This window comes from Prenolepis imparis, unplaced genomic scaffold (assembly GCF_030444845.1).
Source record: "Prenolepis imparis isolate NDT839.2.m4 unplaced genomic scaffold, iyPreImpa1.0 SCAF_6, whole genome shotgun sequence".
Lineage (NCBI taxonomy): Eukaryota > Metazoa > Arthropoda > Insecta > Hymenoptera > Formicidae > Prenolepis > Prenolepis imparis.
In genome coordinates this window covers 4283082-4306091 of record NW_028141164.1, presented here as the reverse complement: position 1 = coordinate 4306091, position 23010 = coordinate 4283082, and the positions used below count along the sequence as shown (strand labels likewise).

The window sequence follows — 23010 nt, the reverse complement described above, 5'->3', positions numbered from 1 at the left end:
ATATATATATATCGCGACGTTTATCAGGCATCAGATTTTTGTTAGTTGGAAGTGCGCGTATAAAATGCGAACCTTTAATTCTTCGCGCTTATCGAAGCGATTGACTGTTGGGACGCGTCTGACTAATCATTGACTATACTACTGAAATCGTAGAAAAATACAGAAAAGGTATATGTCGCGAGTTAAATACGTACATTAATAGTTTTCTATCGGTTTTTATTGTACAAATAACTCTATAGAATGGATTTAAATAATAAGAAACCTGCCATATAAAATATTTTAATTATTCCATGTAATTATCTGTATTAAGTATCCATGTATATAAATTAGAGTTTTATAAATATATATATATATATATATATATATATATCGCGACGTTTATCAGGTATCAGATTTTTGTTAGTTGGAAATGCGCGTATAAAATGCGAACCTTTAATTCTTCGCGCTTATCGAAGCGATTGACTGTTGGGACGCGTCTGACCAATCATTGACTATACTACTGAAATCGTAGAAAAATACAGAAAAGGTATATGTCGCGAGTTAAATACGTACATTAATAGTTTTCTATCGGTTTTTATTGTACAAATAACTCTATAGAATGGATTTAAATAATAAGAAACCTGCCATATAAAATATTTTAATTATTCCATGTAATTATCTGTATTAAGTATCCATGTATATAAATTAGAGTTTTATAAATATATATATATATATATATATATATCGCGACGTTTATCAGGCATCAGATTTTTGTTAGTTGGAAATGCGCGTATAAAATGCGAACCTTTAATTCTTCGCGCTTATCGAAGCGATTGACTGTTGGAACGCGTCTGACCAATCATCGACTATACTACTGAAATCGTAGAAAAATACATAAAAGCTATATGTCGCGAGTTAAATATATACATTAATAGTTTTCTATCAGTTTTTATTGTACAAATAACTCTATAGAATGGATTTAAATAATAAGAAACCTGCCATATAAATTTATATTTTAATTATTCCATGTAATTATCTGTATTAAGTATCCATGTATATAAATTAGAGTTTTATTGTACATATATATATTTTTCAGTTATTATGTCTTCTGTGTAGACAAATTAAGGCGTGACCAAGTCATCTCGTTTACGTCAAAAAGAGAAGGAAAAAAGGATGCATGCGTGTTACCGGATTAATCTGAAGTGCGCGCGTGCGAGCGAGGTATTTGACTCGGCAAACTCGATAAATTAGCGATATTACGCATATGCAGTATCGGAACGACCTTTGAAACAGCGCTGTCTGCAAATCGCGACGGCGTTTGCTTTCAAACGTCGCGGGAAGGCGTTATTGATTTTGAGCTGCGGCAATTATCGTTTCGATTGCAAGCATCGTGCGCGGATATCCGCGCGGACACTCTCGCGACTCTCTCCTCTCTTCTCCGAGAGTTCATCTCTCTCGCGCGCGCGCGCGTTATTTTTATTTTTAAGAGGAAACGCAACGCGATCTCCTTATTTACGTATACTCTCTCTCTGTATAGAAATCTATGTAGATTATCCCAAACCCAAGTTCCGTCACAATTACTGGTCCATTATCGGAGACCGACAGGCGCCAATTTCGGCGTCGAACTGCGTCTGTCCGCGAATATCCGAAAAGTTGGTGCTGTTTCCGCTCCGCGTGTCACGGTGATGCGGGTGGCGCATTTTTAAATCGACGACCGTCCGAGAGAACTTGTGCGGGAATAAACATCGCGGAATCGACGAGAAGCGCACATCCGTTTGTTTACGCTCGCCATGCGGAATTTCACTTTAACGATTTCCAGGATATTGACACAGGACGGATATATCCATCTTGATGATATCCTTCTTAAGATTTAACGGAAGACAGATTGAGAGAATACCCTTACGATATTATTATTGATTTTTGAATAATCGATAAGCGTTAAATATTTTATTATATTTTATAACCACATATAGAAAGAATGTATCTGTGTGTATGTATATGTTTGTTCTCTGGTGTTTCTATCTCGAAATTCTTTTTCGATATATTGACAGAGAGAAAGTTATGATACTATATTACTACTTTCTCTCAATACACAAAATCTGTTCCGAAACTATCACATATTCTCTCAATTATGAATATTTTGACAAATCTGAATTCGGTTTTTTCTAAACAGTGATCTTATGGCGTAAACATAATTATTATGTGACATATAATTATTACACACAACTCATTTTTTTAGTATCCAAATATTACAGTCTAAATGTTATAGATCCATTATTTAAAAAATTTCAATTTAATCTCGGATAATATAAAATATATTTTAATATCGGATAAAAAAAAACAAAAAATTTATCATCTATTTACATTCTTGAAGTTTAATCGTTAAAAATTTGTAATTTCCGATATTAAACGTCTCTGTCATTATTGATTTTTGTATATTAAAGTATCTACCGTTTCTTCTAGTTTAAATTTCAATTTTTGTACTGTGTGTATGGAGAGTATAATTGCTCTTAATAATAGTTCTTAAATATTCTATAAACGGGTTTTCTCGCGTATTGCGCAGCATATTTTGGTGCTGACGAGCGGCGAATTCGCGCGTTTCTACGTTATCCATCATTATAACGAGCTTAATGGCCCGCGATCGTTATCGCAGTAATTCGACGACTTTTGATCAATACTTCGCGTTACCGAAGTGATGATTTTTAAACTTCAATATGACCACCGTGCGCCAACCAAGTATTGCCGCGACTGTTTGACGTCGATCCGTCGGCGCTTCTCACCTTTTCTTTTTTGAATCGTTATTCGCCGCATTCTGCATCTACCTGTGAACGTCAGTGGCTCTCAATTGCCGTAATAGGATCGATCGCGGAATCCGAATTTTTAGTCTCGAATTATTTGCGAGCAAATTATCAGCGAGCGTAATCGTATGAGCATAATTATACATTGTAAAATCATAAAAATGCACATTCTCGAAAAAAAATAAAATTACGCGAAACTTTAATCTAGATCAACAATTTATAATTTTTGTCTTATTCTCATAAATACTTAATGTCAATAATGAGTAATTATTTATTTATCATATTCTAATCATTTTGCTTCCATTTTCATCAATTATATCATGTGTATTATTTAGAAAATTATGACGTTGTTTGCAATAAGTATGACGTTTATTTCTGGAATATTAACACTGTGATTGAACATACATGCTTGTCTATAATTAATGACGAAGTGTATTTCTCGTAAATTAATAAAAAAATTATTTCAACGCGTTACTTGTACGCGTGATTGTCGCTGGCGCTGATATTTGCGATATTACTACTTACTGCCGCTCATCCTCTGGCTGCTTTGAATCCCGTCATAAATTCATTCTACATTGGTCGCCTGCTCATTAAATTACGCGTACGGTTTTTTCTACTCTTTCGATCGCGATTGTCCTCGAATTGCGTGCGTTGACAAATTGCATCCTTGAGAACCTCTGATTGCGCGTGACTTAATGGGGGAGACTTCGCCAGTATTTTATTGAGTTACTAAATTATAACGGAAGCGCTGCAATTTGAATCTATCCTCGTCCGTTTTTAATGAGACGGCTTGATCGTATTTTGTCGAGGAATTGAGATAAATATTCGTCAAGATTGTAACGGCACGGCGTCCGTCGCACTAAAAAAATAATAACATTTGCAGGATAAATAGAAGGAGGCGGATAATGAAGAAATAAATGAAACGTGACACTCGATCCAGCACCGTGAATTTTTCAAAACCGTTTAAAAGCATTTCGCTGCAAGTCGGAAGTAGCTGTGTGTGCACTTGCGCATCGCGTCTTGGTATTGGCAAAAATTGAATAATACAACGACCAGTATATATATAACGGTGCTATTGCACAGAATTTTCAGCAAGAAACTTTTTTTCGCCGGAATTAAAGAAATGTGATATTTTTTCCCGACATTTATTATTAAACCGTTAATCTTTTATTAATAATATTAATTCTAAATTTTTCGAAAGTAAAGTAAACTTAGTGTTTGATATGTGAAATTGTTGGATAAAAATTTCAATTTTGTATTATAAAAAAAAAGAAAGATCAATAATGTGAGATATCATGTAATGGATTAATTAAATCTAATTGTACGATATAATTACATTAATTAAAATATGGCAAAATTTCTAAAGCTCCTTCCGTAGCTTAGGGGCAAAGGATCTCGCTGATCTCGCATACTAGTATCGAAGTCTCCGAGCAACCCCTCGTTGAGGAGAACGACTAACGCGCCACGCAGCGGAGGGTGCTCGTCGCGTTCCTTTCCCAATCGGCAAGGTAGGGTATCAACCCTCGTTGCCAACCCTCTCGAGGGGCCCGGGGTTACCGACGTTATGCATCGGCGAACGTGGCGCGGCCATCTTGGAAAAACGAAAGCAGGCGACGCGGCGACGTACGAAAAACAAAATGAAAGCGCTTGCGCCGCCGCACCGGTATTGAGCGAGGCCCCCGGCGCCTTTTTGCATTTTCATCCCCTTCCCCCCTCACCCTCCGTTCTCCACCACGCACCCTTCTCGCCCTCCTTGCCCTCCTCGCCCTTCGGGCCCTCGAATCGCTATTGCCCCTCGCTGCGCTCCCTCGGTTATATCCCTCCACGCTCACCAGCCACGCTACTCCTTCTCACCCTCGTCAACCCTCTTCCTCTTTCTCGTCCTCCATCAAGCGCGAGACTCCGACGTTTCTGCCGCCTTCAACCCCTCTCGCTTCGCCATCGCCATGGCCGTTTACTTTTTTTTGCATTTTAACACGTTTTTAAACGAACGCAAAAATAAATACCTGCATCTTGATTGGATCAAGGTCCCGCCGTCGATCGGTTTCACCGATTTTACCGGAGACGTCCGCCGACGTCGATTAAACGCCGCTTTTTTCCTTCCGCGTCTTTTTTCGCTCTAGTAGCGCGAGCGAATTCGACGGTCGCGGGATCGAATACTTTGGTAAACGAAACAGCTGTTTTTTCGGGATCGATTGCTTCTGCGAATAGAAGGACTCCTCTCGGCTCCGCGCCGCAACGACAGGGGTGAGACGATGCGAATCGCGAGCGGATAGTTGCGTGGCGCCCTCTTTTCCGAGGAACACGTCTAACGAGTGGAGCGAACCGACGAAATTGTTGTATCGATTTAACGGCACGACAAGCCTGTTGTACATTCTATTTGCGCTATTGACGAATTTGTGCTGTAACTGAATTACGACGAGTGTCGTCGGGTAACATTAGCATGATAGAAAACGGACTGCTAAGCATACGTTTCGTCATGCCGGTTACAGGAATAACGCAGAAATGCGTTTCGTACAATAATGTCTCTGCGCTATGCAGAAGTACATGTTGACATCACGTATTAACGTTCCTTAATTAGCTACATTTATAGATATTACAGCGTACGTCTGATATCGAATAAATAATGCCTGCAACTCCTTCTGCAATGTCATATACAATATATTCAGATTTATATTTTTATTTCGACAGCAGACTCTTAAAATCCATTTTCGCCGATCGATTTCGTATTTGATATCGTGAAGCGGAAAATGTCCTTTCTGTGTATGTATGTGTGTATGTATACATATATAAATGCTACAATTTCAAACCACGGCATGACAAAAAAACATGCGGTGATCAAATATCTCGTGATTTAGAAGTAGATAAAACAATTGATTTAGAAGTAGATAAAACAATTGATTTTCTACAAAATAATAAATATTTATAGTTCAATTATAAAATACGATTAATGTGTGTATTTCCATGTGTGATTGAAATAATAAAAATATGTTTTTGCAATATGCGCGAGGGGAAAATTGAGTATTAAATAGAATAGATCGCGTGGAGTTGATTTTCGAGAGAAGTTGGAGGAAAATTAGTAGGGAAACTCAATTTTCGCAGCTTTGACTTTTTTTCCCCGAGAGCGAGCGCTAAAGTCTAAAGTTGTTTATTGCCGCAGCAGTCTCAAGTAGCCTGACGTTCTGTCGTTTTTCCCCGAGGGGCAGACGAAAGAATATGACACGGAGACAAGCCGCGGGAGTAATATGTGTTTTATAATGCACGGCGCGCCGGGGTCGGAGGAGGAAGGAAGGCAGAAGAAAGAGGACGGAGCGAGGAAACGTTTTCGCGACCCGCGGGGGTGGCAAAAGTCAACGGTCTCCCTTAATAATCTCACATTCTTAAGCACGCCGACTTAATTTGCATTTTAACCGCGCGGGTGAAAAAAAAGGATTCGCGTCGTTTTCAGAGACGACGACGATGTCGTCGTCGTCGGTTTACCCGCCTGGATCGGCGAACTTATCGCACGTCAGAAGGGTATGAATTTTTATTTCTCGTGTCACCGGATAGCGCAGCAATCTGTCTTTCTCTCGCGCTCTCCAAAGTAGGAATGCAGATCTCCGGTGATCTCGGGTTGACCGGTTCTCGCTCGATGTCAGGAGTAATAAAAGGATTATCCGTTCTCGGTGCGCTGAGCAAATACCCTGGATTTCCGACTGAGAAAGTCGATTGCGAATTTTCGTCGTTTTTTTACATGCAGATCCGGTATCTCGTTGGAAGCGATAATTAATCTCATCTTATCTTATCGACGTAACAGATTGAAATTGATCAAATTTCAAAATTTTCTTTATAATGTTTCGAAAATATTAAAACAGTCGAGACGAAATTTTTTTTTCTCGAATACAAATTAGTGTATATTGAAGTAAATTTTATTTTATTTTTATATATTTTATAATATAAAATTAAAAGTATTTAATAAACTACAACCAAAAAGCGATAATAGAAAGTGATATTGAGAATTATCAGAACGATCGTAATAACTGCTTAAAGTAATCACATTATAAAGAATACATTTGTTAAACTCATAGATGTCTTTACCACTCTCTTGTGTGAATCACAAAAGAAGATATTATAAAATAATCTTGCAAGACGTTTTCACGACGATCTCCCTTAATACTCTTTTACGAGCTGCTGCGTCCCCTTCGAGACCTACGTTTTATTATGGGTCGTTACTCCTACTACGTCCATGTACATACGCTTATCCGTTTGCAAATGCGTCAGTGTTGGATCCCCACCATACTTCGACAGAACCCCACTCCCATTCCTTTCCTAGCCCTTTCGTAAAATATAGTGGTGGGGTGCGATTAGATGCATAGGGGAAGTTAGATGAAAGTTTAGATGAAAGTTTAGATGAAAGTTTAGATCACGTTCGTGTCTGCAGGGTGCGTCAACTCTGCGACGCATAGGGATTTGTACATATTATGAGATTGTACTTGTAGCTTGATGATAATCTTTTTTTTTGCAATTGTAGTATTTAATAGCGCTTTGTATTTAATCGAGTTATAAGTTATATTTTTAAACTTTCTTTACGTTGCTTAAAGTGTACTTTTTTTTTACAAAGACAGTCACATTTGCACAATCTATCCATGACATTTAACGTGAGCGCATTGAATTATTTAAATATTCCAAATAAAGAAAAAAACCTATTTAAACAAAGATGAAGAGATTTACATCGGTGTTCAATCGACTGTATTTAGTAAACGGAGTTAAATAAGTAAAAATATATATATCGATATTGTCGGACCTTTAAAGACACAAATAGAAGGCGCGAATTGTTGTTCGCGCGTAATAAAAAAGCTATTACCGTTTACCTTTAGCGCAATTACTAAACGCAAACGGCTGCGGTTTTCTACACGCAGCGGCACCATCAATTATCCTAATAACGCTATTTAATCACGAGCAATTACTTGGATATATGCATTTCGGTGTACCTGCGGAGCATACACTGCTGTGCGACGCGGCATTAGAAATCCTTAGAGCTTAAAAGGGCAACAATGCGACGGAACATATAGAGCGACTGTTCCTCGGAGAAACCACTCAAAGGGTTTACAAAAGCATAACCAGCCAGCGCGAGCTTGGCTGCAGAGAGAACGCGAATAAATGCATCGCAGTAATTATCAGGGAACGGGACAAGTGAGTAACAACGCTGCGCGTAGTTCTAACAAACTTTCGCATTTAATTATATGCCCTGTCTCTTGCGATCGCGATTGCACCGCTCGCCGAGATAAATGGGCCGCGATAGGACATTAAAAATGCCGAAGATTAAAAGCGATATTATATTTAATACGTCCATCGTATACGCCGATCATCGTTCCGCGACTTCCGCAGCGAAAGCGTCGTATACATAGATCTCGACAAACAAGTTTTATCTCCTCAATTGATTATTTAATGCCAAGACGACGTCGTCGTCGCCTTTCGGATTCGCTCGACGGAAAATCCGGAAGCACAAAGGAGGAAAGCAGGAGGCGAGGGGTTGATAGGAAAGTCGATCGAAGGGAGGCTCGAGACACACCTAGTAGCTCTCGAAATTTCGAAAAAAGCGTCTCCCTTTTCCCGTGCATCTCTCGCGCGCGGAGTCGCGTTTCGCGGCTGCGCCGACGTTGCATCGCGCATTATTTAATGGACGGTTTTTCGCTTTGTTCGGCCGACTCATTAACCGCGGGGCCTCCCGATTGTACTTTGCGCCCGTTCTCCGCTGCACCGGAGAATCGTGGCTCGTTGTTCCGGGAGGGTGGGACGCGGAAGAGAAAGAGAGAGAGAGAGAGAGAGAGGGAGAAAGAGATGGCGAGAGGGAAGGGGGAGACGTCGCTGGGGGGATGAAGTGGAGTGGAAGAGAGTGGCGCGCGCGGGGGGACGTGCAGTCGCGTCGTTGCATAATGAACAGGACGCCGGCACCCCCAGGCCCCCGTTTCTGCCTTCACCGAAACCCCCCTTGTCTCCCCGTAGGCGCCTCACTCGCGCGTCCTCATCCCCGTCCTTTCGTTTCTCTCCCGCGCGGCCAACCACCCTCTGCCTTCTCTCTCCCCCTCGACTCCACCCCTCATCAACCTATTATTTCTCCGTATTACGTTACGTCGCGTTACGTTACGTGCTGCGTCGCTGTTCGAGACTCGGCGGAACGGCAAAAATGATGATACCTTCTCCGAGAAACAGGAGCATGAGATCGCCGCGAGAATGTTCTCGGCGCCCAGGTGCCGTTCACCGGTTTCTTGTTTCCGATCGAACAATGAGTGCGGTTTCATGTACATCTTGTAAGCGCTCTTGTAAGAAATTAATATAATCGAAGCTATTAATATGATCTAGATTGAGAAGGTAATCTCGTGCGTAGAGTAAAAAAAAGATTAGAAAGATAATAATCGAGGGATTCTTCTTCTAGAAAATGCCTGAAAATTATTTTCAAAATTGTCGGTGATGCGTTTGTCTTTTCTTTCTTTTTAGCGCTACAGTTATAAAGTTATTGTAGATAGATTAATCGAAGCCGCGTCTTAGCGTTACGTATGCATTCTTCCGAATTCATCTCTATTTTTATGTGTAACGCGCGCAGAACTAATTAACGGACGGCGTTGTATGCATTGCCAGGCAACGATAGAAAGTTACCTGGAAAACTCGCTAAAGCGAATCTAGACGGTCTTTTTATAGCGGCCCCTCACGCTACCCTCCTATCCGCGCCGTGTATCCCAATTTAGCACTCCCTTTTCTTCGCTCTCATTGAAACGTTGGACAGACATCCGTGGATTAATGCAACGTTTCGTGACGTCGGCCAGCACATAGCGGGTAATACGATAGTGAAATTTTAATACCGTGGCGCATTTTTTCCCCGGCTACGAACCTTCCTGCGTGGTGTAGGTATTATCCGCTTTTTCAAAAAATATTTTATGCGCGGCACGATTTCGCCGTAATGCGGACGCGTGTAAAACAATTACGTCCAAGTTAAATAATCAAGGGATATCTTGAAAAGGAAGATTCTTCGGCATTAAAGTGTCTCTGTCGACATAATGCCCGAATCTCAAATTTCGTTCGTCAGCCTCGTCTCCTCTTCTAAGGAGATGACTTTTTTTTTGTTTCGGACTCAAGGGGTGAATTTCGCTGAACGAATTTGATTTTCTTGAAAACCACCCCTCGTGGCAGAACTCGTCTCGATAGAACAGAAACGCGCTCGATTCGTCTGCGACCATGAAACGACGTTTCCGGTTTTTCGGGGCGTTGTTCCGGTTGAATTTGGAAAGAGGACTGTACGATGAGGATAGAGAACGCAACTTTACAACATGGACAGACACGTACAGGCATGACAGGGTGCTGCCCTCTGCAAGCTAAAATTAGAGGGTGCTGTCCGAAGTTCTCCGCTACACGTTTGCATTTCCTATGCACTATTTCCCACGTGTAGGTGCGTACAGTCCCGCGCGAAACCCACCCCGCTTGACCGGTCGATGCGCGCGTACAGAATTTATCAGCTTATCGCCGATTGATTTATTGCGCGCAAGGAGAGCAAAAAAATGCGTCGAACCCATGAATGAAACTGTTTTCGCTGGTTCTGCCACACACGTTTACGCGCGCGCGCACCAACGTTTCGCCGCGACTTTTTATTCGACGATATTTTATGAAAGCGGTTTGTTAACGCGGCGCAATATTCGGCAAGTATTTTTTCGGTGGTGCTGTTGTGTGCGTGATATGCGTTTTGTTATTATTTCAACTTCTACTGACTTGCAGTAGACTGATTGCCGTTCGAAGATTTTAATGCTAGATAATGACATATGCATCTGGCAAGTTTTAATTAATTAAAGTACTAATCTTGTATCTATTATGTTAATTATTGCTGCATGTTATAGTTGTACAAACGAAACAACTGAAAAGAGACAAGAAAAGAAAATTTTAAAGAAAGCTCATTTATTTTCTAACTCTTAGTACTTATTAAAATATTATTCCATCAAACGCCAGAAATTCATCACGTTGTTAGGATATTAGATAATCGAATCAGTCATCAGAACATTTCTAAATAGAATATTTATTTGGCCTGGTCTTTTCTCGTAAATCTATCTCGAAAAAAAAGAGACAGCTACTTTTAAATCACTGTATAAAATATAGGACGATACATTGTTAGTCTCTCAGGATGACCTCGTCTACGATGAGATCACCCTCGGAAATCGTGTCTTGCGATGAACGATTTTCACGGAGGACTGTACGCACGTACTCTCTCTCTAGAGGCATTAGACGTAGTGTATCGGCGGCCGTGCTCGTGCGCGAGTATTAGACACCATGCCCGCAGCTCATTTGCCAACTCCGGCAAATTTACCAAATTTAAATGCAAAATCGGCCGGTGCTCCGCCGGTTCGATGGAGGCGCGAGCGAGACGGCGACGGTGCAATGCGTGGAATAGACGAAGAAGGAGAAAGGTGAACACAGAGGATATGAGAGACAGAAAGATAGATATAGAAACGAGAAGCGAACGTGCGAGCGAGAAAGGGTGGTCGAGGGATGGCGAGGGGTGGCGGATGTAGCTGGAGAGGAAGCGCGCGGAAGGAAGACAGAGAGAGGAGCGAAAGAGGTTGGAACGAGAGCGGAATATAGATAGATAGAGGCACGATAGTGATGGCGAGAGGGTGGATGCAAGAGGAATTGAGAGAGAAAGAGAGGAGAGTTAGAAAGAGAGAGAGACAGAGACAGAGAGACCGTGGTAGGAAACTCAAATGGTCGCAATGGTACGGTATAGTAGTCGCCTGGTTGTCAGGCGCAGCATACGATTGGTTCGCCCCGACCGTGTGTGTCTACTTCTCTCTCCTCTTTGCATGTCTATCCGCTATTGTCCGTCTTTCTTTCGCGACGTCGTATTTACTACTTTCCGACTTCCTCGTTTCCGCATCCTGCATACCTGCGTCTCATTTCGTTGCCGTTATATTCGCAATCCTCGAGACGGTCGCCTGATGTCTTTAATAGTCGGACGAAAAAAGTTTCGCGCACAGCTTACCTCGCTTCGAGAATGAGGAGATCACGAGGAGGCAAAGGGGGTGGAAAGGGAGGAAGGAGCGGACTATAATGCATCCATCTGGAAAAGAGAGTTCCCTCCTTCTTTTTAATACCGGAAGTTTAAATAGTTAAGCGCCCCGTAAAGCTTTTTTTTTTGTCACGCCGCAGCAATTTGCGCTGTGTACGCTGTTGCAGCGGCAATGAAGTGGCTATAGAGGTACATATTTATCCGTATATCCCCTTGATCGAGATATTAAATGAATCCGATAGATATTAATTCGATGACTGCAGAATCAATGAATACTTCTCGCACCTTTTGAATCTTTCCACTCTAATAAATTATATATGATAAATTGGAGTTGTTTTGATGATATTGGAAAATAATGCGCGGGTACCATAATATTTTTAACGACAAAAATTAAAATAATTAAGGATAATTTTCTAGTTATTTAAAAATGACTATTAAACGCGTTATAGCATTATCTCCTCTCTTTCAGCGGGTTTAACAAATATTAATTTTATTATAATCGCGAAAATTACATCTTTATCACATTTACTCCACTTTAACAGTTACGTATATCTGGAGATTGATACATGACATACATATTTTGAAGTATTTCTTCTTAATGGTTGTCGAAATAAAGAAAACTATGCAAAAAAAATTTCTTTGTACATCTTACATACAATACCTGCATAGATATATACATGTATGTGTATGTATATACATATATACGTATATGAAAACGTGCAAAGTGAGTGCTCAGTGGTCGATCGCAGATTGAGCGCGACGCGAGGAGAAGAAGATACGTTTGTGCCGGACGCGTCCGATTTCGAGCGGATCTAAATCCTTAGCGGAGAAAATCGGCCCGCACACACTAAAATTGTCAATCAATGTCTAACCCCCGCCGCGCCCACACTCATCCGGGCGCGCCTGCCACCCCCTGAACCCCCCTTTACGGTGGAGGGAGGAGGGTACCACCGTCGATCGCTCGTCGTCACGCGGGCACACACAGCCAAAGGGTTGCCAATTATTATTCGCGGTACACTTCGCACCGTTTTGTTGTTCATCGGCAGCGCCGTTTATTATTCATCGTTCATCATATTGCGGTGCCCGTTACAACGCGCAGTTACAACACGACGACGGGCAGAATACGCCGGGCCGCGCGTTGTTTCGCATGACGTTACGAATGGCACGGAGGGCGAAAGCGCGCCTACACTCGCTTATACCCTCGTGTGCTCTCTGTACTTTCGCGCTCGCTCGCTCGTTCGTTCGTTCGTCGGCGTTCCTGCGTGTACACACGCGCGTGTGCGCGTGTCAGTACACCGCGTGTACGTTCGTCAAAATACAAAGTGAACACGAGTCCCGCCATGGGGACGTTTATTGTGCACTCGTACGTTGTTTTATCGGCGTTACATTACGCGATAGTTTTCAGCATACTGCTCCCCCTCTTCCCCCTCTGGCGCTTCTTTTAATAATGCGCATTACGATAATATCCCTTTGTGGCTCGGCGGGCGGGGGAGGGGGTGAGCACCGGTGGTGGTTTTGATATTTATATACGTTCGACGTCGGGGCTCGCGAGATGTAAAATTCACCGATTGCACGCCTCTTACTCGGCGATAATTATTTTGTAATTAAGCCGGGACGCCCCGATAGCTATATTGAATGCTGGCTGATGTAAAATGCGGCTTAATCCCCGGTACTCTTGAAGAAATTTCCACGATACGTATTTATTATTATATTCCGATATTACGCGTGCATGTGTCACTAAACAGAAAAATTAATTATACATCGGCGGGCTGCGAACCCGTTTACGCGAGTATGAATTTTAATTAAAACGAAGAAGCGCAAATATTTGCGGAATCCACCTTTTTTTTTGGTGCACGAGACGCTCTCACATGTACTAATTTTAACAAGATTCAGAATGTCGCGCAAACAAATGTCAATGTTCGCATTGTTTGCTTTCAGCATGAAATATTTTTGATATGTTAATTTCTTTCTGCTGCAATATATTGAAATATACATACATATCTGTTGCATTCGTTGTGCATATATAAAATTTATATAATTGATTCGAAGGCCGTTGATTTGCTCTTCGTCGTATAGAAAATTATAAAATCGCGTTTTATGAGAGCGGACAAAGAAATGTATGAGGAAGAAATGCAACAAGTTTTTAAGAGAAGGCACAATATAAATAGTATATTGTAATATTTTATTCGTGTGGTAAAAATCGCGCTCATTATTTTTTACATATTTATACATATATTTTTACTACACTAATTATAATATTAATCATGTTTATAATTTTAAAAGTTGCATCAATATTACACTTACGATAAATATCGTCCACGTATTCTAGTTTGTAATTATATCCGACCGCAAATGCAAAGTGCGTTATAATGTTATAAGGATTCGTAATTCAAGAAATGCGTGTACTTAAATTTGGAGTCAGTCTCGCCCAGTAAATTCTGAGCGGAATAATGAGGACGAATGTCGCCAGCATAACTGGAAAGAGAGAAAAATCTTGGACGACCAAACTTTGGTATTAATAGGGGAAATCCGGAATGTCTCCGACACTGAGAATATATCTCCCTGCTCCTCTTTTGCACTCTTTCGTTCCAGTGATGTAATTTTAAATTGCCGCGAAATTTATGGAACTTTTACATTCTTTTATTTTTCTCTTTCTCTCACGCTATATGATCGTACATATTAAGTCCATAAAATAATAAGCAACCTCTAAAACTTTCGCTTTTCGGGAAATGTCGTTCGTAAAACGCAATGTACGAAAAGTGCGTTTGAAAATTTTAGGCGTATAGAATACAACAGGATGACCTCTGCATTCGGAAACGCACTGCAGAGCGGTTTTCACAATTTTGTGCATCAAATTTTTAAACGTCGTTACTTGTAGATATACTGCGAATTTGGATTATATATCCTTTTTGTGCTTTTTTTTCCAGCTATTAAAATCGACAACAAATATAATAAATATTTGTTTATATAAATCCTCTCAAGAAAACCATCTTTCGTTGTAAATAAATCTGTCTACTCTGGTGATTTTTCTGCGTCAACACGGGCGACTTTTAAAAATGTCTCCGGACCCCATTTGCCGAACAAAGTAATTTAACACGAATTAACATAAATCACTCAAGTTTCGTTCGTGGTTATTCGCTCGCTCGCGCGTTGCCTTGACAGTTTGCCATCCCTCAACCAACCCCCGGCCGCCACCCATCAGTGTTACCCTCATCCGATTTGAGCCAACGGCCGATTACAACGTCCTGACAGAAATTTTCAATTTTCGAACTTTTCAGCCACGGGCTCTCACGTACTTGTTCGAATAATTTCCAATCGACTGATTCCTTCCGCAATATCTTCGTCTTCCGCTTCATGTCAATATCGACGAGTTTACAATTTTCTATCGTCGAATTGCGACAGGTCGCGAATGCCCGATCTCCTAACCATCGACGAAGAGGACTAAACGTAATACATAATAATGGAGTCAAGCCATGCGGCAAAGGAATCTATATGGCGTTTTTCGTATAATATACAGAACGTATTCTAATTAATGACAAAGTGGATTATTTCACAAAATAGATGCCGGCTATTATAATAAACTGTCAAGCATCGCGATGTTGTTTAAGATAAATTCATTATAAGAATGTGAGGAGAATAGATTCTATTATTCTCTGTAGAGATTTAACAGAGATTATTGTATATAAAAATTTAACAGTATAAAAAGAAGCTTGCGTTACTTCTGAGAGGAGGCGTATTAAAGATTCGGGTTGCTCGGCGAGAGGGCATATTCGTATTTTTTTTCTACCCGCACTCATCTCCGGAGAAGGTGTGGGCATGCAGGCGTGTCATTAACGCGTACCTTAACCGCTCCGTGCATGCATCTCACGGTCAATCTTCGTTCTCTCTTCAAGTTTTATTAACCATTTGCGGCGAGCTGGCCTTTCACTATCCAATAACTGACGCGGCCAGCCAGTCGTTCCTTTTTATTATCTCGGATAAGACCAGGTAAAGCACCTTCATTTGCAATGACGCGCACGTACGCCGATCGGCTTTATGATACCCAAGATGCACTTTTGTTCGCGATCTCAATGCTATAACAAATGCTATATCGTGATCGTTCAAAAACCTTTATCCACAATTTTCGACACGATATGAGAATAATAACATTAGCTTATCGAGGGAGAGACAAAAATAATATTTATCATTTGTAAGCATTGTTTCACGCAGCAAAATGCAGAAAAATGTTTAGCAATTATTTTCACAATGGTTAAATTTTATTTATCGATAACGGTTAAAGATGATGCTGTTCTCAAGACCGGTTAGAAACTAGAGTGGTTATATTTAATAAAACAAGTTTTTTCTCCTGTAGACCTCCTTGTAAGATTCATACAGTTCGAGATGAATGTATTCTTTCGTATGCAAATGACTCAGACATTTTTTTGATGATGTAGAACTTACTTTTTGCCAATATGCTTGAAATAAAAATTGAATTGAAAAATCTGCATTATAATGAAATAAGTGTCCGAAAGTATGATTATAATTTACAATTTTTGACACAATTTATTTACAAACTATTGAATATTTTATCTTTCTTAAAATTTATGTTTAAATATAAATATATTGTTATAATATATTATATATTATATGTATATAAACGAATCGAATAAAAACGAATCGAAAAAATTTAACATGTTCGTAAATGAATCAAATGAGATTATAAAATCGGGTCGATTCTCTCTTTGATTTTTCTACGAAAAACGTTTCGGATTATTTCAAGAGACCATTCCTTAGAGAATAAGCATCCTTCCCGTTTGGCATAAAAACGAGCAACCGACTATCGCAAAACGAGTTTTGAAATTATGGACCACCGCGGACTCGTTTCTCCACAAAGCGACGCAAGGGATGTCATATCTCGTCCAGGGAGAGAACTCGTTTCCTCGCGAGAACGCGGCGCTGGACCGCGAGGGATGTTAACGTCTCGCGAGGATACGTCGTAACGGCAGCGGCAGCCCCCCAATGGACGATCCAGTTTTTTGGAAGGAACCAGACGAACCGGTGCGGACCCCACCTGGACTAACAGACCCCCAGCCGTTATTCAGGTTTTTACGCTTGTCGACGAAATGCCTTTGATATTCAGATTCAACGGTGATTCACGCGATCGTAAGGATCGCGAATCACCTTTTGGCGCTATTGAGCCCTCAGTGTCGTCGCGGTCGCGTTGTCAAAGAGACGGAACACGGAGAGATTTTTTGAGTGAAAAAGAGTGTCGACACTATCTCTAGCTGACATTCGGTGAATGAAAAATTTTTCTGATTGCGCAAACTTTGATGTACAAGAGATAGGCATTCATATTTATAATCTTGTGTTACAATCTTCCTCTCTGATTCATATTTCACAAGGTGAGTACAGATATCTACGATGCCGTCAGCGGACAATTTTACAGCGAATAATTGGCGTGGGATTAAAATTGTAGAAAAAAATGTGTATATTTTAGAATTGTTAAAATCTTTTTTTAGCACTTATGTTGATATTTTCTATCGAAATATTTGATATATTAATATAAAAATTTCTGATTTAAATCATACAATCCCCTCGTATAAATTATCGCTGATTGTAACTTATGCGTATCATTTTTGTATTCTTTTTAATTATAATTTGATAAGTATCAAGTGTGTATTTACACATTATGCACATATTTATAATAAAATTATTTCACAAATTTTTATACTTTAGTTAGAATTACATTAATTTTTTGTATTCTATAATATATTTTTAATCGATGTAGCCAATTTTTTAGCCAATTAAATTGCACTAAAATTAATATTTTAATATATTATTAGTTTATTAAATATGCTATATATGTATATTGAAATTATATAGAAGTATTTTTCTTCAAGTCTTGTTTTTTCTTAATCTGATCTTCATATTTTCCGACTGATATATTCTTAAAGTAGGAAAAAGTGAAAATAGCATACACGAATAAATCGTTTAAAAAGAAAGATAGTCCGGCGTGCTAATAAATCGGTAAATCGCGAGTTAATTCCGTTACGTCGGGGTGATTCTGAGCGATTCGTTCGAATAAAAAAGGAGAAGGCTCGCGCGCGCAGGCCAGATGCAGGAAAAAGGAAGAAAAGTGGACGCTGCCGGGACGTTGGCGAGAGCGGCTTTAAAGTGATCTCGACGAGTGAGAAAAAAGAACGCGTTGCGGGATGATGGAACGGTGAAATAAAAAGAGAAAAGTCCGAAGAATTCGATAAACATCGAAGCAGCCTAAAGAGCTTAAATTCGGACGTTACATCGTATCGTGTAGTCTTTTTTTTTTGCTGCTTACTATTACATGCTCCGATAGAGAATTCTGTTGTTCTTATATATGTTGTGTGTGTGCACAACGCAAAAAGATATAATCTTAACACATATAAATTATTTATAGATAAACATTTAAAATTTAATTGCTCTTTCTGTGATGCAATTATAAAGAAATAACACACACAACTGCCCCAAATTTTATTTACAAATTTTATTTCATCTAATATAAATATCGTAAAATAAATAAAAATTTCCATCCTTCTCCACTTGCAAATTTTGACATAACGATGTTTTTGAAAAAAAAAGCGTTGCTAATCTCGAAATTGTTGATCTGACGATCAAACAGTATCGGCTGTCGATGTTCGCATGGCGCATTTTGAAAATGTAAAAGCAAACTCAAAGCTGGTCGGCACTATGGCGTGAATTGCAACTAAACTAAACCGCGTTTCGTTCAGCTTCCCCCGTCCCTCTCGATTCTCTCTATCGAACCTTTTCTCTCTCTTTCCCTTTTTCGTCTTTCTTTCTCGTACCAGTAAACCTGCGTATATACCGTACTTTCTCCACCTCCGATTCTCCCGCGGGAGAGCGGTTAAAACAAATGAGCGGGCAGTGCCGGCCTTAAATTAGCGCCGGCAGGGGTGGTTTTCACTTCTACCCTTAAATTAGGACTAAGCCTCGTGCCTCCAAGTTTCACGGTTTTGATCGGATGAGTTACCGCCGTTGAAAGTTACAGCGACGGGGATTAACGTCCGCCTTGCTCGCGCCGAGGAATACCGCGTGGATGTTACCGGCGCGTCGGTGAACACTTGGGAAAAAATGTGGATCTATTCTTGCGTGGTGAATGTCGTCGCGCGCATATTATACAAAAAAGTTTCACGAATAGTGGAATGTACATTCTTAGAAAAAAAAAGAACAGATCACGACGTAGAATGAATCCGACTATATCGTTTCTTTTACGAATATTCAGAAATAACAAAAAATTTTAACTTTATGTTTCTTTCAAGTATATTTCAATAGAATTTCTAAAAATATATTTCTACATTATATTTTTAACATCGGAAATTAAATTTAACGAACTGTAAATTTAATGTTAACAGGTATACAAAAATTAAGCAAGGATGCCAGAATGAGAAAGGCTCATTTGCTAAACGAACAAACGTGTTCATATCTCTAGAAATTCTGTCACGTTACAATTCGCCGCTGTACGCCCGATTTCGCGCGGTCGCGGATCTAATTGGCTAACCCTCTTCGTCCGTGTGCCCCAGCTCGCGCTGAAACCTGGCACGCCGTATCCGTCGACGAAAGTTCACCCCCTCTGACATCGAGACCAATCAACGGCGCGGCGAGCGGACGAACGGAGACAGGAAGTCGGAAAAAGAGCGGGAGAGGAAGTTAGACGAGTCAAGTGGGTGGTAGCGGGTACTGAAAATCAGTCGTAAAACCGCGCCTGGAATGGAATCGCGTTTAATCCAATAGCGGTCCTTAATAATCGAATAAAGCTAGGTCCGAGAAATCGCGTCTAAGCAGACTCCGGGATGGGATACCCATCCTTGCAGAGGGAGACGATGGGTGGCTGACGAAGGTGGGTAGTCGATGCGAGAGAAGGTGGCGGTGGCATAGGAAATTTAGCCACCCTCTCCCCCTTTTCCAGAAGCTCCCTTGGTGTACGTCGCGCGGCTCGGTCGCGGCCATGTTGCCAGAATTGCCACCACCTACCCCCTTTCTCCCTCTTAATATCCCACCGCCTAGTCATCTAGTCCTGCCGGGTCCGCTATGTAAATGTGAACCAACCCGACCCTCCCTTCTCGTCGACCCCCCATATACCTCGTCCCTCTTCTATCCCTTCGGCTCACCGGGCTCTCACCGCCACCCCCCGCGAACTGCCTTCAACTAGCAGCCCCTAAATCTAAGTCCGCCGGAGCGGTACACTCTGAGTAGAAAACGTTATGTTCGATTTGCTCGTCTTCGAACTGTAGAAGGACGTTCTAATCCTCTTTATGAAGAGAAAGAGGTTCGAAAAAAGTGAAAGAAAGTTATTTTATTTATATTATTTTCTTAGAGAAAATCATTGCGAATAAAATATACGTAAAGAGATTAACGTAAAATTATTTAAAATGTACTTTAAATTCTTGTAACATTTTTGAGATGTATTTAGAAAATTTTTTTTTCGATTTTTGTCTTATTTAATAAAATGGAAAAGGAGATGAATAATGTAAGAATATCTCCAGCAAATACTTCTTGCAAGATTTAAGCACCGCGACACATCGGTTATCTTTATTCTGAGATTATTTAGAAGACGTAAAGATTCTCTTTTTATACGTCTGGCGTTTCTATAAATCGTGGATAATTAGTATTAAATCGAGGATTATTTAAGCAAGGGAGCTTCGTACAACGGAGTAATGAAAGCATTACGTAACTGCGGGGCTCCTCGTATTTGCCTTCAGGCGGTGTCCGCTGAAATTCATCGCGAGAAACGACCTCACGTGCTTCTCGTGTTCCGGATAATAGAAGAACTCCTTCTGTCGCAGCCTTAATTAATTGCTTTAAAATCTGTCGTTTGACTTTTCCCAAGACTCTGCTGCATTCGCGATATATACATATATGTATATATATATATATATACATATATATACGATACATACACGGTTCTACGTATCGTCGCTGCGCGTAATCACCGTTCGCTTCTCATCCTGTGCTCTCTTGCCGTAATTTCGTCGGGATGGGTTGAGTCATTACGCCCAAAGAACTAACAGGAATTCCCAGATTGCTGCAATCCCTAACCCTACTTCTCCTCTTCCTCCTACTCCCTGATCCCTCCCTTTTACCCCCTTATCCTGGTCCAGTCCCGTTGGCTATCCTACCGGTATATACCATGGTATACGATGCACGGAAGGGCGCCATTACCCCACGGGCAGCAAGTTCTAAGCGCGCTAAATAATGGCCGCTAGAAATTCAACGGGGGGTCGAAATGCCCGTATGGCGCTACGAGTATACTATCACGACTACCGAAGTCCGGACTTGCACGTGTACGTGTGCTCGTTCTCCGTTGCCGGTGTCCACCCTCGACGTCTACGTGGGAGTGAGTATTAATTTAGGCACGTAGTCCTTTCCTCCCCGGCGAGCTAAGAAAAATGCCTGTACGTTGGGGAGCTCTGGCCCGTTAGAATTTAATCTCACGTCATAGGGGGGAGAACGGCGTGCTCATCGACGCGTGCGTGTAGACGCGACCGTGCGCGTGTAGTGACGTATACGTGAGCCGACGATGGTCGACGAAGGTTGGAAGAGCTTGGTCGAAAACGCAACGGGAGGAAAGGGGGACGTAAGAAAAATGCGCGGGGGAGTAGGAAAGACCGAGGAGATGAACGGACGTTCCCTGGGATAGGAAGGGTGAGAATGTGCTGGAGCGGGAGAAACGTTTCGAAATCGCTTACATCCTGTGCACCGTAACTCCCGAATGAAGGCACGTAGATATATTTTATATATATATACATAAAGGGAGAGAGAGAGAGAAAAGGGAAGGAGGGAGAAATAAAACGAGAGATAAAACGAAAGAAGAACGTGGAGCAGGTGGAGGAAGGAGGACGCGACACTGGACTAAAACATACATATATCGTGGGTGCAAAGTTGTAAAGTTAACGGTTGTCACATACGCGCTCGTCGATTCTCTTGCCGTATTATTTTTTGGACGTTGCATCGTCAGGTGACTCTACTGTCCGATGCGCGTGTGTCAGCGACATCAAAGCGGCGATATTGTCCGAACAGCTATACAAATATTGCTATGTTTTTTTTTAATTATACAAAAAAAGAAATAATATGCCATTCTGTTCTAGCACTGTGTGTGTAGTTTGCTTCAAAGTTTTATTGTATTAACTATGCACTTATTACTATTAGTAATAATCTCTGTGTAAGAGTATAATCAACCACATATATATTTATTGTCGATGATATTAAAATCGTAGCAATACATGATAAAAATACTGTATTTATTTGGATAAATGTGTTTTAGCTAGATTTTTTACAAGCCAATTAAAATGGCATCGAATGTGATGCAAATTGATCGTAAATTGACCATTTAATTTTTTTATTCCATTGACATTTATTGAATAAGAGAACACCGATCAGGTATAGTGTGCTTGAGTTTAAACGCGGCGAAAGAAGTTGCACAGAAGAAAGGAGGAAAAGAAAGTATAAGAGAGGGGCAGGGAGGAAAATTCGCCGAGATGAGCGCCGAGAAAGTTACGGCGCATTGTCCGTGCGGTCTTCGGGCGTTACACAAACACAATGAGACTAGGTTGAGCGTGGATTTAAGCGACTTGCGTGTTGGTTAGCTGGTTGTGAATCCGGGAGGACTGTCGGTGAGGAGAGAAAAGGGGCAGGCGGCGGGTGTCGGAGATGGGTAGGGTGGGCGGATGGTCGGGCGGAGGGTGGCGGCGGCGGTGGATGGCAGTGGCGATGGTCGGGGGTTGTCCCTTGCTAAGCCAGCGTTAAGGGTGGCTAGAGTAGGTACGTAGAGCTTACGGGACGTACCGCAGGGATGAGAGAACGCAGACAAGTGAGACGGAAGGGAACAGCAGAAGCGAGAGAGTGACAATGTGGATTGGTGTGCGTGTTTGCAAGGGCCGAGAAACGCGCGTGAGGAAGGAAGAGAGGCTGAGTCGAAATGGGAAGAGAGAGAGAGAGAGAGACGGAGAGTATGTGTATGTATGTATATGTGTGAGAAAGCGAGAGGGAGGAAGGTGAGAAAGAGCGAGCAGATCCCCCGTAGGAAGAGAAGGCGGTGGTAGAGAGAATGTGGAGAACGAGAAGAGGAGAGCGCGGGTAAGCACAGAGTCCGTAGGTTGGCAGTCTTACAGATCAATAAAGCTAACCACCCACCCCCACCCCCTTTCCGAGGCCCACCCCCCTTCAAACCACCCA

General features: G+C 41.2%; 1 protein-coding gene and 1 long non-coding RNA gene across 2 annotated transcripts in view; one reads left to right on the top strand and one right to left on the bottom strand.

The window, feature by feature from the left end:
- LOC145937722 (uncharacterized) overlaps positions 1–23010 on the bottom strand; it is a 140807-nt gene that overhangs the window by 65749 nt on the left and 52048 nt on the right. The window lies entirely within an intron of this gene.
- Positions 1–23010, top strand: part of LOC145937717 (pancreatic lipase-related protein 2-like) — a 108976-nt gene that overhangs the window by 62283 nt on the left and 23683 nt on the right. The window lies entirely within an intron of this gene.